Genomic DNA, 12,134 nt, shown 5'->3' with positions numbered 1-12,134 from the left:
ATTAGCCCATTCTGGAGATATCACTTTTCTGTTACAGTTTTTGGTATCTACTATCAGCATGCTAGTCTCGAAGATGCCACAGAACAACAACAGCAAAACGAAGCCATGAGTCACTCACACAGAGCCCTTATTATTAAGGGGTCAACTCAGATTCAAATTAAGCATGCAGCACTAACAAAAAAACTATGTGGGACACTGATTTCTAACCAAACCGTTAAAGGTTTTATCACCTTGCCAAGTTCAAGAGTTCAATGTACAGACATTTCTTCAACCATTTAACATTTGTGCAGACAAAGTTAAAATGACACAGACCTCACCACTAACTCCTGAGATAGCAATGGCAGGGGAAAGCTTCCCACTCAGCACAGAAATACCTACGTACCGGAGAAGGGAAGGAACAGCTAAGGCTGCCCAAACTCAGGAGAAGCAGACTATGTGAATCCCTTCGCAAAAAATGGAGGGGCTAAGCAGCTGTAGTTCACCTGGCTGCAGCAACACTGAGACCTGAATTGATACCTGCCCCTCCCCTTTCAGAAGTCTAAGATTTCCCACCTTGGTTTACAGAGGAATCCTTGTATTCATCTCCCATCCTCTTCAGGTTCAGCTTGTCTTTCTCCCAACTGGGTGGTGGCTTACGCAGGAAAAAAGCCAGCTGGGCACCTGCAGCGTGACCTGGTAGAACTCAGCATGCCAAGATGTACCAGCATAGCCAGCCCCAAAAAATCAAATCCAGGCATGTCCCAGCCTGTGGCTGAGGGCTATTGAGTCACGAGCAACAACAGCATCAAGAAGGAGGACTCGTTTGGGAGAATTAACAGCTAGGGAGCAAAGAGAAGCAAAGTCGGAAAATGTAATGCAGCCATAACCAAGTTAGGATGAATGTGAATTAAAACACAATCCTCATCCCGGTGCAGCCTTCTAAGGGTGAATAAAAAAAGAAGCAGGAAGAAAGTTTGGATGCACAAAGACCTGACTAATGTGTCCAATTTGAGAGTAAAAGAAGTAGGTTGGATCTATCAGTGACACACACAAATGAGCAGAAGAAATGTAGAGGCTGATATCAACAAGCATAGCAGCCTGTTGTGACTCCAACAGAACAGGCAGCCGTTAAATGCTTGCACAACTCTGTCTGCCCGAGGAAAAAGCTGATGGGGAAATCTGGCTGTGTGGGTTTAAGAACAAGGGATGTTTCCAAGCAGAGCCAAGAGAGGAGGAATGCAACAACCTAACACGCAAATAGGGAGACAGACAGACACACGGTGAAGGCAGCTGCCAGCGTGTGACACATAAACTCCAAACACCTACACAGACTGACTTCATGCTCCAGAAGTTAAGATTTTGCCCTTGAGAAAAGTTGCCTTTTGAGAGCTGTATTTATTATGCTAGCAGAATAAATCATGCTAATATGCCCTGAGTTTGTATGCCACAGGGGCTGGGCAAACAAATTTTTAAAAAGCCCTGCAAACAGCAACTGGAAATCTCACACAGCCGTACTTCTTTTTTCTCATCTCTGAGCTGAGAAAACCTCCTGTTTTCCTATTGAGGAAGGTTGATCCACTCGAAATACCAAACAGGGCTTGTAGTGGAAAGCAGGGTAATCCAGAACCAAACTGAGATTAGAATTTGGAGCTTTGCAGAACTGCAACATCTTCCCTCTTATTCAGTCCTTCTTTTCCAACCAACCCTTCTGCTGCTGCTCAGTCGTTTAGTCGTCCCGGACTCTTCGTGACCTCATGGACCAGTCCAGGCCAGACCTCCCTGTCGCCCGTCACCGCCCCCAGTTCCTTCAAGGTCAAGCCAGTCACTTCAAGGATACCGTCCATCCATCTTGCCCTTGCTCGGCCGCTCTTCCTTTTTTCTTCCATTTTCCCCAGCATTGTGATCTTACCAACCCTTCTAGACTTCTTAATACTCAGTGAAGCAGAAAAGGAAGCAATTTTCCAGAAAGTTGGCTAGGAGAGGAAGAGCACCAGGAGAAACAAGCAAAGCCAAGGGCTACATGAAAATAAGCCCAGAGCCACAGGCAACCGTCAGGATACATGCAGGTACCCTACCAGAGATCTATGGGACCTGGGTTCTAATTGCTGCTTAGTCACAGTTGTAACCCACCCAGAGGCTGTCTGTGTGAACAGACACACATACAAACTTTCACTTTTATTATGGGAATAGACAGATTATAATTATTAAGGAGAAGATAAGAAAGAGGGTGGAAAAGAAGACATTTGATGAGGAGATGTGGAAGACCCTAGATGGCAAGAAATAGATGGACTAAGGAGAAAGTAAGTATAGATAAGAGTTGTGGATCAGACAGTAGGAAGATAAGATTGAGAGGGAAGAAAAGGAGGAAACAGAAGTGAAATATCTACACAGGAGGTGCTGGGGAAAGAATGCAAGCTAAATAAAGGAGTGGAATCAATTGCCCAAGCAGAAGTGAAGAAGAAATACATAGAGTTGTACCACAATTCTCACTAAACCATAGTGCATCTCAGAGGTGCCTCACACCAGGAGAGGAAATTGTTCAGTGGCTTACAGTTTAGAATAATGTGAGAAAGCTGAGAATGTTGGGAAAGCCACAAAACAGTAACCCGCTGCTGCTACTACTAAGGCAGCATACTCTGGGGCAGCTCAGTATTTCCCCATTGCTCCTTGTTGCTGGGCCTGGTGCCAGTTACAGTTTAATAAACTTTGAGAGAGATAGGAGTGAAACAGCTTGATCCCTTGGAATAGCCACAGGAGCAACTCTGAAATTGCTTACCATGAGTATCTGTATCAATATTTATATCCTCTTTTCAAGACAGCTCTCTTGCCCTTAGATTCCTCTCCTATAACTTTGAGGATTAGTAAGGATTTCATCCCATCAGTGTGTGGGGAGAAGGGTGTGTGTGGGGGGGGGGGGGGAGAAGGGGGTGTTGGGGGAAATTGTCTTCTTAGCATGACATTTTGTGTTGCTTCATCTCCAAACGATCCGGAACTTATCCTCATCACACATTTTCCTTCTCCCATTCTACAGAAATCATGTCTGCTTTGCCATCACATGGGAGAGGGCAAGTTCCTCCCAGTTTCTCTCCCCTCACTTTTTTAAAAAAGAGAACTTCCAAATGCCTGTACAGCAAAGTAGCATTACTTCAGCATTGCAGATGCTCATTAAATAATAATAATAATAATAATAATAATAATAATAATAATTATTATTATTATTATTTACTGCTCTGTCTGCTGTACTTTATAGCAATTGTGATAACTGTATCTTTGGGGTACATTTAAGGATTGTGCACAGGAAAATGTCACAAAACAGAACAAACACAAAGAAATACCCATCACACCTAAATGTTGCTGTCTTAACATGCGCAGGAAACCATCTGGAGTCGATTCCTATGTGTAAAGGTGTGTGACAGGGAGGAATCCTTTTGATCCCACCACCCAGTTATCACCAATTTTAAAGATGTCTTGATGATGATTTTAATTAGTTGTTTATTATATATATGACTATCTTCGCTGCCACCAAATGGAGGAGATGTCAGGCAGATGGCACTTATTCTTTTTAAGATTTCTTTATTTATTTTACTTTTGATGGTGATGTTGCTTAACTTAAAATATGATTGTGACAGAGACTTAGATGGATTAAAAATCAAAACAAGTTTATTTCGTGTACAGAGCTTAGTGGTTTCTATAACTTCTTAAAGGCACTTAGATTAACGGTTACAAATAGATGTGAGGTGTTCCAACTTTCAAAATATTTCCTTCTCTCAGAACTAAACTAAACACTGATCTCTTGGATCCACTGGGATTAACTTTCCCTAATCCACAGCCTCTATAAATGACCCTAAACAAGTCACCCAACTTGCTTAGTCTGGCCTATGAAAGGTCTGCCTCCCTGGTTTCCTTCAAACTTGGAACCAGTCTGTTCCCTGTGACTAGAAATCACAGACTAAACTGCGTTTTTAAACATTCCCTCTTTTCTTTTCCAAACGGCGGTTGGCTCTGCCCCTGTTGTCATGACAACCTGTCTCATAATGCTGAGCTGGTTACCTCCTGGTATTATCAGCTCTAATACTCACCATTTTAAACTTAACCAAAACTGACTGTTTAAACAAAATCAAATAAACATGTCATCTATAAACAAAATAAAATCACACACTTCTTTACACTATGCATCTTTAAAATCCTTGCATTTCTACACACTTGAGAAACAGGCTCAAACTGGGAACCTACTGAACAACATTGAGTACCCTCCGGGGGTTGAAAAAGGCGGGATATTAGCATGGTAAATAAATAAACAAACCTTGTGTTGTCTGATGAGCTCCATGGGGCTCCATGTTTCAAGAGTATAGAAATGCTTGAAGAGGCACAGTGGGATTAATGTTGAGCATTGACCCGGGTCAAATTAAGAACAATATTATATTGCTGAAACCACTGCGGGTTTACTGTGAGCTGTCATCCTTTCCAACTGGATTGCAATAAAATACCTCTGTGGCTTTTTTCTTCAACTGAGATATTTTGATTTGGGAAATTTGGGTTTATAGCTTCTTGGTCTTGCCAGGCACAGATCCAAAGGTGGCCTGCTACTGGTACTGGCTATCTGCTTATCCACGCTTTGAGTATCAGCTATCCGCGGTCCAGATTTCACTATCTGCAACCCCTAAAATTTGCTCTATTTCAGGATGAAGTTCTAAGAAGGCCCTAAGATCTGGAAACACAGGTCTGTAAATATACCCAGATAGCAGTCTGGGAACACAGTTATGCATCGATTCAGAGTTGGTGGACTGCATGACAACTGATAAAAAAACCCAGAAATAGCGAGAAGGGGAAAGACCAAGCTAAGGTTACCATTTTAGGAAAGATGGAGGATAACATGAACATCACAAATAGATGTGCCATTTGGGAAGAGATAACATATTGTAAGGTAAAGATAAAGCGTTTTCCTGACATTAAGTCTAGTCGTGTCAGACTCTGGAGGTTGGTGCTCATCTTCATTTGTAAGCCGAAGAGCCGGCATTATCTGTAGACACCTCCAAGGCCATGTGGCTGCCATGACTGCATCGTGCACCGTGACCTTCCTGCCAGAGTGGTACCGATTGATCTACTAACATTTGCATGTTTTCAAACTGCTAGGTTGGCAAAAGCTGGGGCTAACAGCGGGAGCTCACCCCGCTCCCTGGATTCAAACCACCGACCTTTCGGTCAGCAAGTTCAGCAGCTCAGCAGTTTAATCTGCTGTGCCACTGGGGGCTCCTGACATATTGTACAATGGGTTAGAAGGTTTTGTTTTTGTTACAGAAGATCAATTCCATAAGCCAAACTCAAGTTTTTCTCTTGGGGGACGATAAGTGTGTGATGCTGGAGTAAATGTGACTTGGGGCCATGAAATACTTTGCTAGTCCATTAAATAAAACAGTTCTCATAAATGATTATTTGGGATGTCTTTCTCTTCTGATGGTGAACCAAAGAAATTCAGGTTGTCTTGTCTAAGCAGGGTGCTTGTGGTTTCTAATCTTCTCAAGTATTAAGGAAGCTGTAAGGCAATGAGAGAAACAAGCTTCTAAAGTATGCTCTATAAAAAGCCCAGGAACAAGGAAGGAGGCTGCCAGACACAGAAATGAGGAAGGGAGAGAGAGGGAGATGATGTCATAAAAGCTTCCTAGAAATGCGTGGGCGTAGACCACACTTCAGAGAGGTGACCATGACAAAAAAGCACCCAAATTCCATCTATGGCGCTCTCCACCAAAGCTTCCTTGTTTTCATATAGAAAGAAAAAGTAGAAAAGGAAAACAGAGAAAGACCCTCCTTGATCTCAGCTTCCCTTTTAGTAATTAAACTCAAACAACAAGAGGGTCGTCATTATTATTTCCCGTTCCAACTGTTTCCACATGTGGCTGGACCAACAACTTAAGAAAGACACAAAAAGGTGATTCTATTGCAAGATACCCTTTCTTTGAGGACTTTTAGCAAATAATACTGTTATTGCAACAAGGCTTGGACAAGTTGTTTTCTGGAAGAGTTTACATATCTAAATCCATTTCATGTTTTGGATTTTGTCTGAACCTTGATATTTGAAAAATAAATTCCAGCTGCATTTTCAGCTTCTTTTGGTTGCACAAAGTTGTCTGTAATCAATAAAAAATCCAAATGACAAAATCAGAATAGGTAGAAATTGCCCACACTGAGCTTTTGATTTCAGATTAAATTTATATTCTAATGCTGGCAAATAACGGTGGTTCCTCTTTCCTCAAATAAAGGATGCTGTCATTGCTGTGTGCTGTTTTCCTCATGAAGTCATATATACTCTCACTGCAAATGTACTGATCACAAGTCACAGATGTGAGTAGAAGGAGCAATATGTAGAGTGATGTATGGGCCAAAATAATTTTTCAGGTACACTGAAGCCAGTGCTAGCCCTCGGATGTCAGTCTATGGCAAAATTCAAGCAAGGAAAAACAACACACACTTGTACTCAATGGATACATATTTAATGTCCATCCTTTGCACAACAGAAAACAACAACAAAAATGTCTGTCCACTTGTTTAGGTATCATTTCTTAACTGCTAATGAGATCGAGGAAGGAGTTGCAGAAATGTTGGCTCTTTGTAGGAACTGGTCAATATGAGACTTCCAACAACTGGAGTGTTGACTTTTTTTTTTGGCTGATTCAGAATGACTACACTGGGATCTTACAGGACAAATTATAGTTTTTTTAAAAATCACTTTTCTTTATATTTAGCACTGTCATAACAGTTTCTAAGATTATGTAAAAATGCCATATTAATATGTACTGCTCAGCTATCTTTCAAAGCACTTTGAAACAGGAAGGAAGGAAAACTTTATAACTCAAACAGCAACTAATGGGATTTCCAATGTCCCATCTGCTTCACATGTATTATTAGTTTCTGCTGGAGTATTTCCTGGGTTAAGAAAGATACACTGAAGGGAACAGAAATGCTTAGAGACATCTTTGTTTCCACTGCAAATTGCTCTGAGTTCTATTTTGGAGTCGTTGAATCTGCTGACCTAAAGGTCGCCAGTTCGAAGCTGCGGGTCAGGGTGAGCTCCCGCTGTTAGCTCTAACTCCTGCCAATCTAGTAGTTCGAAAACATGCAAATGTGAGTAAAACAATATGTACCGCTGTGGCAGGAAGGTAATAAAGGCACCCATGCAGCCATGCCGGCAAAACACGAACAGGAAGTATCTATGGACAACAGGCTCCTCAGCTTAGAAATGGAACAGAATTGAGCACTGCCTCCAGAAGGCTAGAGATGAAAGGGGAAGCTTTTACCTTTGTTCTGTGTGTTTGTATGTCATTGCTATTCCACCGTATTAAAGGCACTGAATGTTTGCCTATCTGTGTATGTTGTAATCTGCTCTGAGTCCACTCGGTGAGCTAGAGCGGAATATAAATAAAATTGTTATTAATAATAATAATAATCATAATAATAATATTTTAAACTCATTTAGGTCCCCTTATAATCAGTTTACAAGATAATCAGTGTAAATACATTCTCACTAGTAATTTCAGAAATAGTGGTCTTTCATTCTCCCAAATAAATAAAGAGCATATAGGAAAAAGATCACACAAGACCGACCTGTAGCATCTTTTTTAGCACTGTAAGTGAAAATTGATTCACAAAATTCACTTCAGCCATTTCTGTGAAACTGAAGCTCTACCGTATTTAACTACCTTGAGGATATATAATGTTAGCTAATTTTATCCCTATCTACCCCCAAAAAACCATCCACATTCACTGTGGGCAAGGGCACAGGACTAAATGAAAAAAAGATCAATTTTTACTTGAAAGGATGCCTTTCTAGGAATTTATAGGTACTCCATCAACTTCCTTTCATTGGAAATGGAGCACAGAATCACACTGGACCACCTAGAGATTCCTAAAGATAAGATTTTAATGAAATTTTTAATAATTATGTATCAAAGTCAAACCTACAAATTTGGAGGGACAACTATATCTGCATTGGAGGAATTCATCGCTTTTAGATCCACATCAGACTGTTCTTAAGATGAAGATCATGCAATATTTGGGCCTGGTAAACATGGATTCAAATGACCATGATGACGATGATGACAGCATCATCAGAGGGCAGAATCTGAATGCCTGGATGTGTAAAATATATCCACAATTGCTTAAACAGTGAAGGGGATGCTGGTCATGTGAGGCTCAACCTCTCGTTCATTAGGTAGTAAAAGTAGCCTAGCATGTCATGCTTGTGCCTTCCCAAACTTCTTCAAATGAGTAAATAGACAAGTCCCTTCACTGAAGCATTGAAAACATCTCCTATCCTACCTGGACACTGATTAATACCATCAACTGGGTAATTGAAAGTCGTGTGTTTTCTCTTCTGCTATTTTTTTGTACTTTTGTTTTTAGTGTGTAGTTTAGTTTTGTGTAGTTGTAGCTTTGCTGTGTAGTTTATATGTTGTATGTTTTATAGCCAGGGCCGGCCGGAGATATTTTTAAATGTTAAGCGGGGGGCTAAAAAGCGCCCCCGCCACCGGCCCCGCCTCCCACGCCCTGGCCCCGCCCAGCGTGCCCTGGCCCCGCCTCCCACGCTGTGTGGGAGGCGGGGCCAGGGCGAATAGTGCGGGGGGCGGGGCCAGAGTTGGCCCCGCCCCCGGTGCCCTGGCCGCGACCAGGAAGTAAGGCCCGAATGGCCTAGCTGTGCTGTGCGCATGGGCACAGCACAGCTAGGCCATTTTGCCCTTAGTCAACAAACTAAGGGCAAAAATGGCCTATCTGGCAGTGCGCATGCGCACAGCCAGATAAGCCATTTTTGCCCTTAGTTTGTTGACTAAGGGCAAAATGGCCTAGGTGTGCTGTGCGCACGCGCACAGCACAGCTAGGCCATTCGGGCCTTACTTCCTGGTCGCGGCCGCCGATCGCCCGGGCGGCCGGCGGCCGCGACCAGGAAGGGCCAAATGGGCTATCTGCGCTGTGCCCGTGCGCACAGCGCAGATAGCCCATTTGGGCCTTACTTCCTGGTCGCGGCCGCCGGCCGCCTGGGCGATCGGCGGCCGCGACCAGGAAGTAAGGCCATTTTGCCCTTAGTAACAAACTAAGGGCAAAAATGGCTTATCTGGCTGTGCGCATGCGCACAGCCAGATAAGCCATTTTTGCCCTTAGTTTGTTACTAAGGGCAAAATGGCCTAGGTGTGCTGTGCGCACGCGCACAGCACAGCTAGGCCATTCGGGCCTTACTTCCTGGTCGCGGCCGGCGATCGCCCAGGCGGCCGGCGGCCTAGGCCATTTTGCCCTTAGTAACAAAACTGGAAATGCCTTGAAGGCACACAGCATCAACAACAAAGAAGTCTTTTGTGTATAATTTTATGTATCCCCTAGTTTTAATTTATAGCTTATTGCATATTGACTTTCAAAGAAATGCAAAGAAAAGCGACCAAAGCTGTCTCCATTCCGTGACCAGACCTAAAACCAGACTGCGAGGGATCTAGATAATCTAGACGGGATCTAGGGATCTAGACGGTTTCATCCAAGAATCCCTGGAGCTGAAAAGCCACCACTTGCTCTAGAACCTTGCCCAAAAAAGGGAGATTTGAAATGGGCCAGTAGTTGTTTAATACAGAGGAGTTCAGGGATGACTTCTTAAGAAATGGTCTTACGATAGTTGATCTTCTTGCTATGGTGGCAGCGAAATGCCTTGCGCTGTCATTTGACTAATGTTAAATTTCATGAAGGAGTTGGACAATTGATTGTAGAGGTGTTGGAGCTGAAGTTTTGGCATGAGTTTACAGCCTTATTTGGAACAGCAGAGGCAGATGCAAAATCCCTGCTGTGTATTGATCTCTGCATTATCCTCATATCTGTCCCCCCAGGCCTGATGCTGCTCTGAAACTCCTATTGAAAATGTGGGGAAGGGGGACCCTTTTTGTCCATTCACACTCACCCCTTATTGACCTCTGCTTCCCTCCATGAATGACCAAGAAGGACACCTTTGTTAAGGAGCCAAATGCCATGAAGACACTTCCTGTCCTGTGGAAGTCGAGAATCAAGTCATAGGAGTTACAGGGTGGAGCAGACAGAGAAGATAATGGGTGAAGTCATCCTAGCTGGAGAGAGTTCTTCCAAGTTCCTAAATAGTATGTGTGGGCGGAGAACAGCTATTTCTTCCTGATCTAATTTCCAGTGATAAAAACATGTCCTGCCAGCAACCTCTTTATTGATCTGCCTTGGGGACATCTTGCAGCCCATGTCCGGATGACAGTTGAAGCCTGTCCTCAGATTGAGAAAACAGAAAAAGCGTCCCAACCCCAGTCCCCCACTCCACCGGCAACCTCACTCCAGCACATCTGAGGCCATAAGCCTAGGGAACAGTGTCCACGTGCAGTGTCCACGATAACAACAGATGGTTTTTGTTGCTGTTCTGAGATTTGGCAAGAGGCTTTGGGAAAGGGAAGGACAACAAGAGGTGGAGTAAGAGAAAGCCTGGGAAGGGGGGAGTGGGGGAAAAAAGGAATCTTTCTTGCCGCAAGAGTCCATAAGTTACAGGGAGAGTTGGATGAAAGATCGGGGCTTTCCAAATACATCCAGAACACAATTGGAAGATTGTGATGGTGAACGGAAAAGTCCTTGGGCTATGCGTGTGGGTTTTTTTCGGGAACAAGAGGAGCCAAGACAGGCAGGCAGGATTATAGGGAAGGAGTGCCTTTAAAGGAGGGAGGTGACAGATGATTTCAAGGACAACCTCTAAGAGTCTAAAACAAACAACCTCAGCAAAGATGGGGGGCAAGGAAGTGGGAGAGATATCCCAATGGCTGCTGTCTATCTGGGGATTTTCTGAGTAGGAGGTGTTTCTGATAAATGCTTCAGAGTAAACAAACTTCTCCAAGAATACAGAAATCACCTGGATTTTATGGGGAGAAGAGGGAAATAAGGAAAGACAAATGTGTCCAAGTTCCAGTTAACCAGTTCGAATCCAGGTGCAGGGATTTCTACAAAATGAGAGAAAGAGGAGAAAAGACCTTAGGTTGCACTTACAGCTTGTTCCACCAAGGGCAAATGCAAAAACATGTTGCTGAAATATTTAAATGCACAGTCATGAATTGCCAGAAGTCATTATTCTGGACTAGAATTTGCAGAATGCTTTAGCATGGCCATTGGCTACTTTGGAGATTCTATAACAACAACAACAACAACAACAATAATAATAATAATAATAATAATAATAATAATAATATTGTAGAGTTGGAAGACACCTCATGGGCCATCCAGTCCAACCCCCTGCCAAGAAGCAGGACATTGCATTCAAAGCACCCCCGACAGATGGCCAACCATCCTCTGCTTAAAAGCCTCCAAAGAAGGAGCCTCCACCACACTCTGAGGCAGAGAGTTCCACGGCCGAACAGCTCTCTCTCACGGTGAGGAAGTTCTTCCTGATGTTCAGATTCTGTTGTTAATCAAAAAGAACCAATTAACTAAAATGCCCTTTTTAGAAAGTGAACATTAGTGTGAAGGCCAGATTCTGGCTTGTGAAATCCCCAAACAGACATAACGTGTGTCCATGTGTGAACATAGACATATAAACACACAACATTTTTAGTGCAGGAGGAGAGTTTCCTCCAAGGATATCATCAGCTCATTGTGGAATGGCAATGAGAATCTATAAACACAATGAAGAGAGTAAGATTGTTTTTTTCCTGAAAAAGCCCACCACAGAAACATAGAATTGAAAGGGGGCCCATGGGCCATTAAGTCCAACCTTCTGCTTAGTATTCTCTCCAGATAAACTGTTTTCCAAACTCAGCTGTTTTGAACAATAATCAGGGATTTTGGGGGTTGAAGTCCACAACTCCTTCTAAACTGCCATATAAAATCCAGATTATCTACTTTGAACTGGATTATATGGCTATGTAGACTCATATAATCCAGTTCAAGGCAGATAATGTAGATCATCTGATTTGATAATCTAGATTATAAAGCAGTGTAGAAGGAGCCTAAAAGACCTGGAAGACCAGAGTTTGGGACACATTAAACTAAAACCATCCCCAGCAGGGAGCTGTCCAGCTTCTTTTGAAGACCTCCAGAGATGGAAATACTCTCTCTCTCTCTAGTTGTTCCTTCTAATAATCAATCAAAATCTACCCTCCTGTAGCTTTCAGATCATTAAATCTAGT

General features: G+C 42.9%; 1 protein-coding gene across 2 annotated transcripts in view; it reads right to left on the bottom strand.

The window, feature by feature from the left end:
• Positions 1–12,134, bottom strand: part of s1pr2 (sphingosine-1-phosphate receptor 2) — a 101,179-nt gene that overhangs the window by 81,061 nt on the left and 7,984 nt on the right. Inside the window, exon 2 of one of the 2 annotated variants that reach the window (XR_010003147.1) lies at positions 9,142–10,952. The exons of the other annotated variant lie outside the window; for it this stretch is intronic. The gene's annotated coding sequence lies outside the window, so the exon portion shown is untranslated. Of the gene's footprint in view, positions 1–9,141; positions 10,953–12,134 lie in introns of those variants that run through there. 2 annotated transcript variants of the gene reach the window in all.

The sequence above is a fragment of the Anolis carolinensis genome, chromosome 2, assembly GCF_035594765.1.
Source record: "Anolis carolinensis isolate JA03-04 chromosome 2, rAnoCar3.1.pri, whole genome shotgun sequence".
NCBI lineage: Eukaryota > Metazoa > Chordata > Lepidosauria > Squamata > Dactyloidae > Anolis > Anolis carolinensis.
This window is presented reverse-complemented; position numbering and strand designations above follow the sequence as displayed.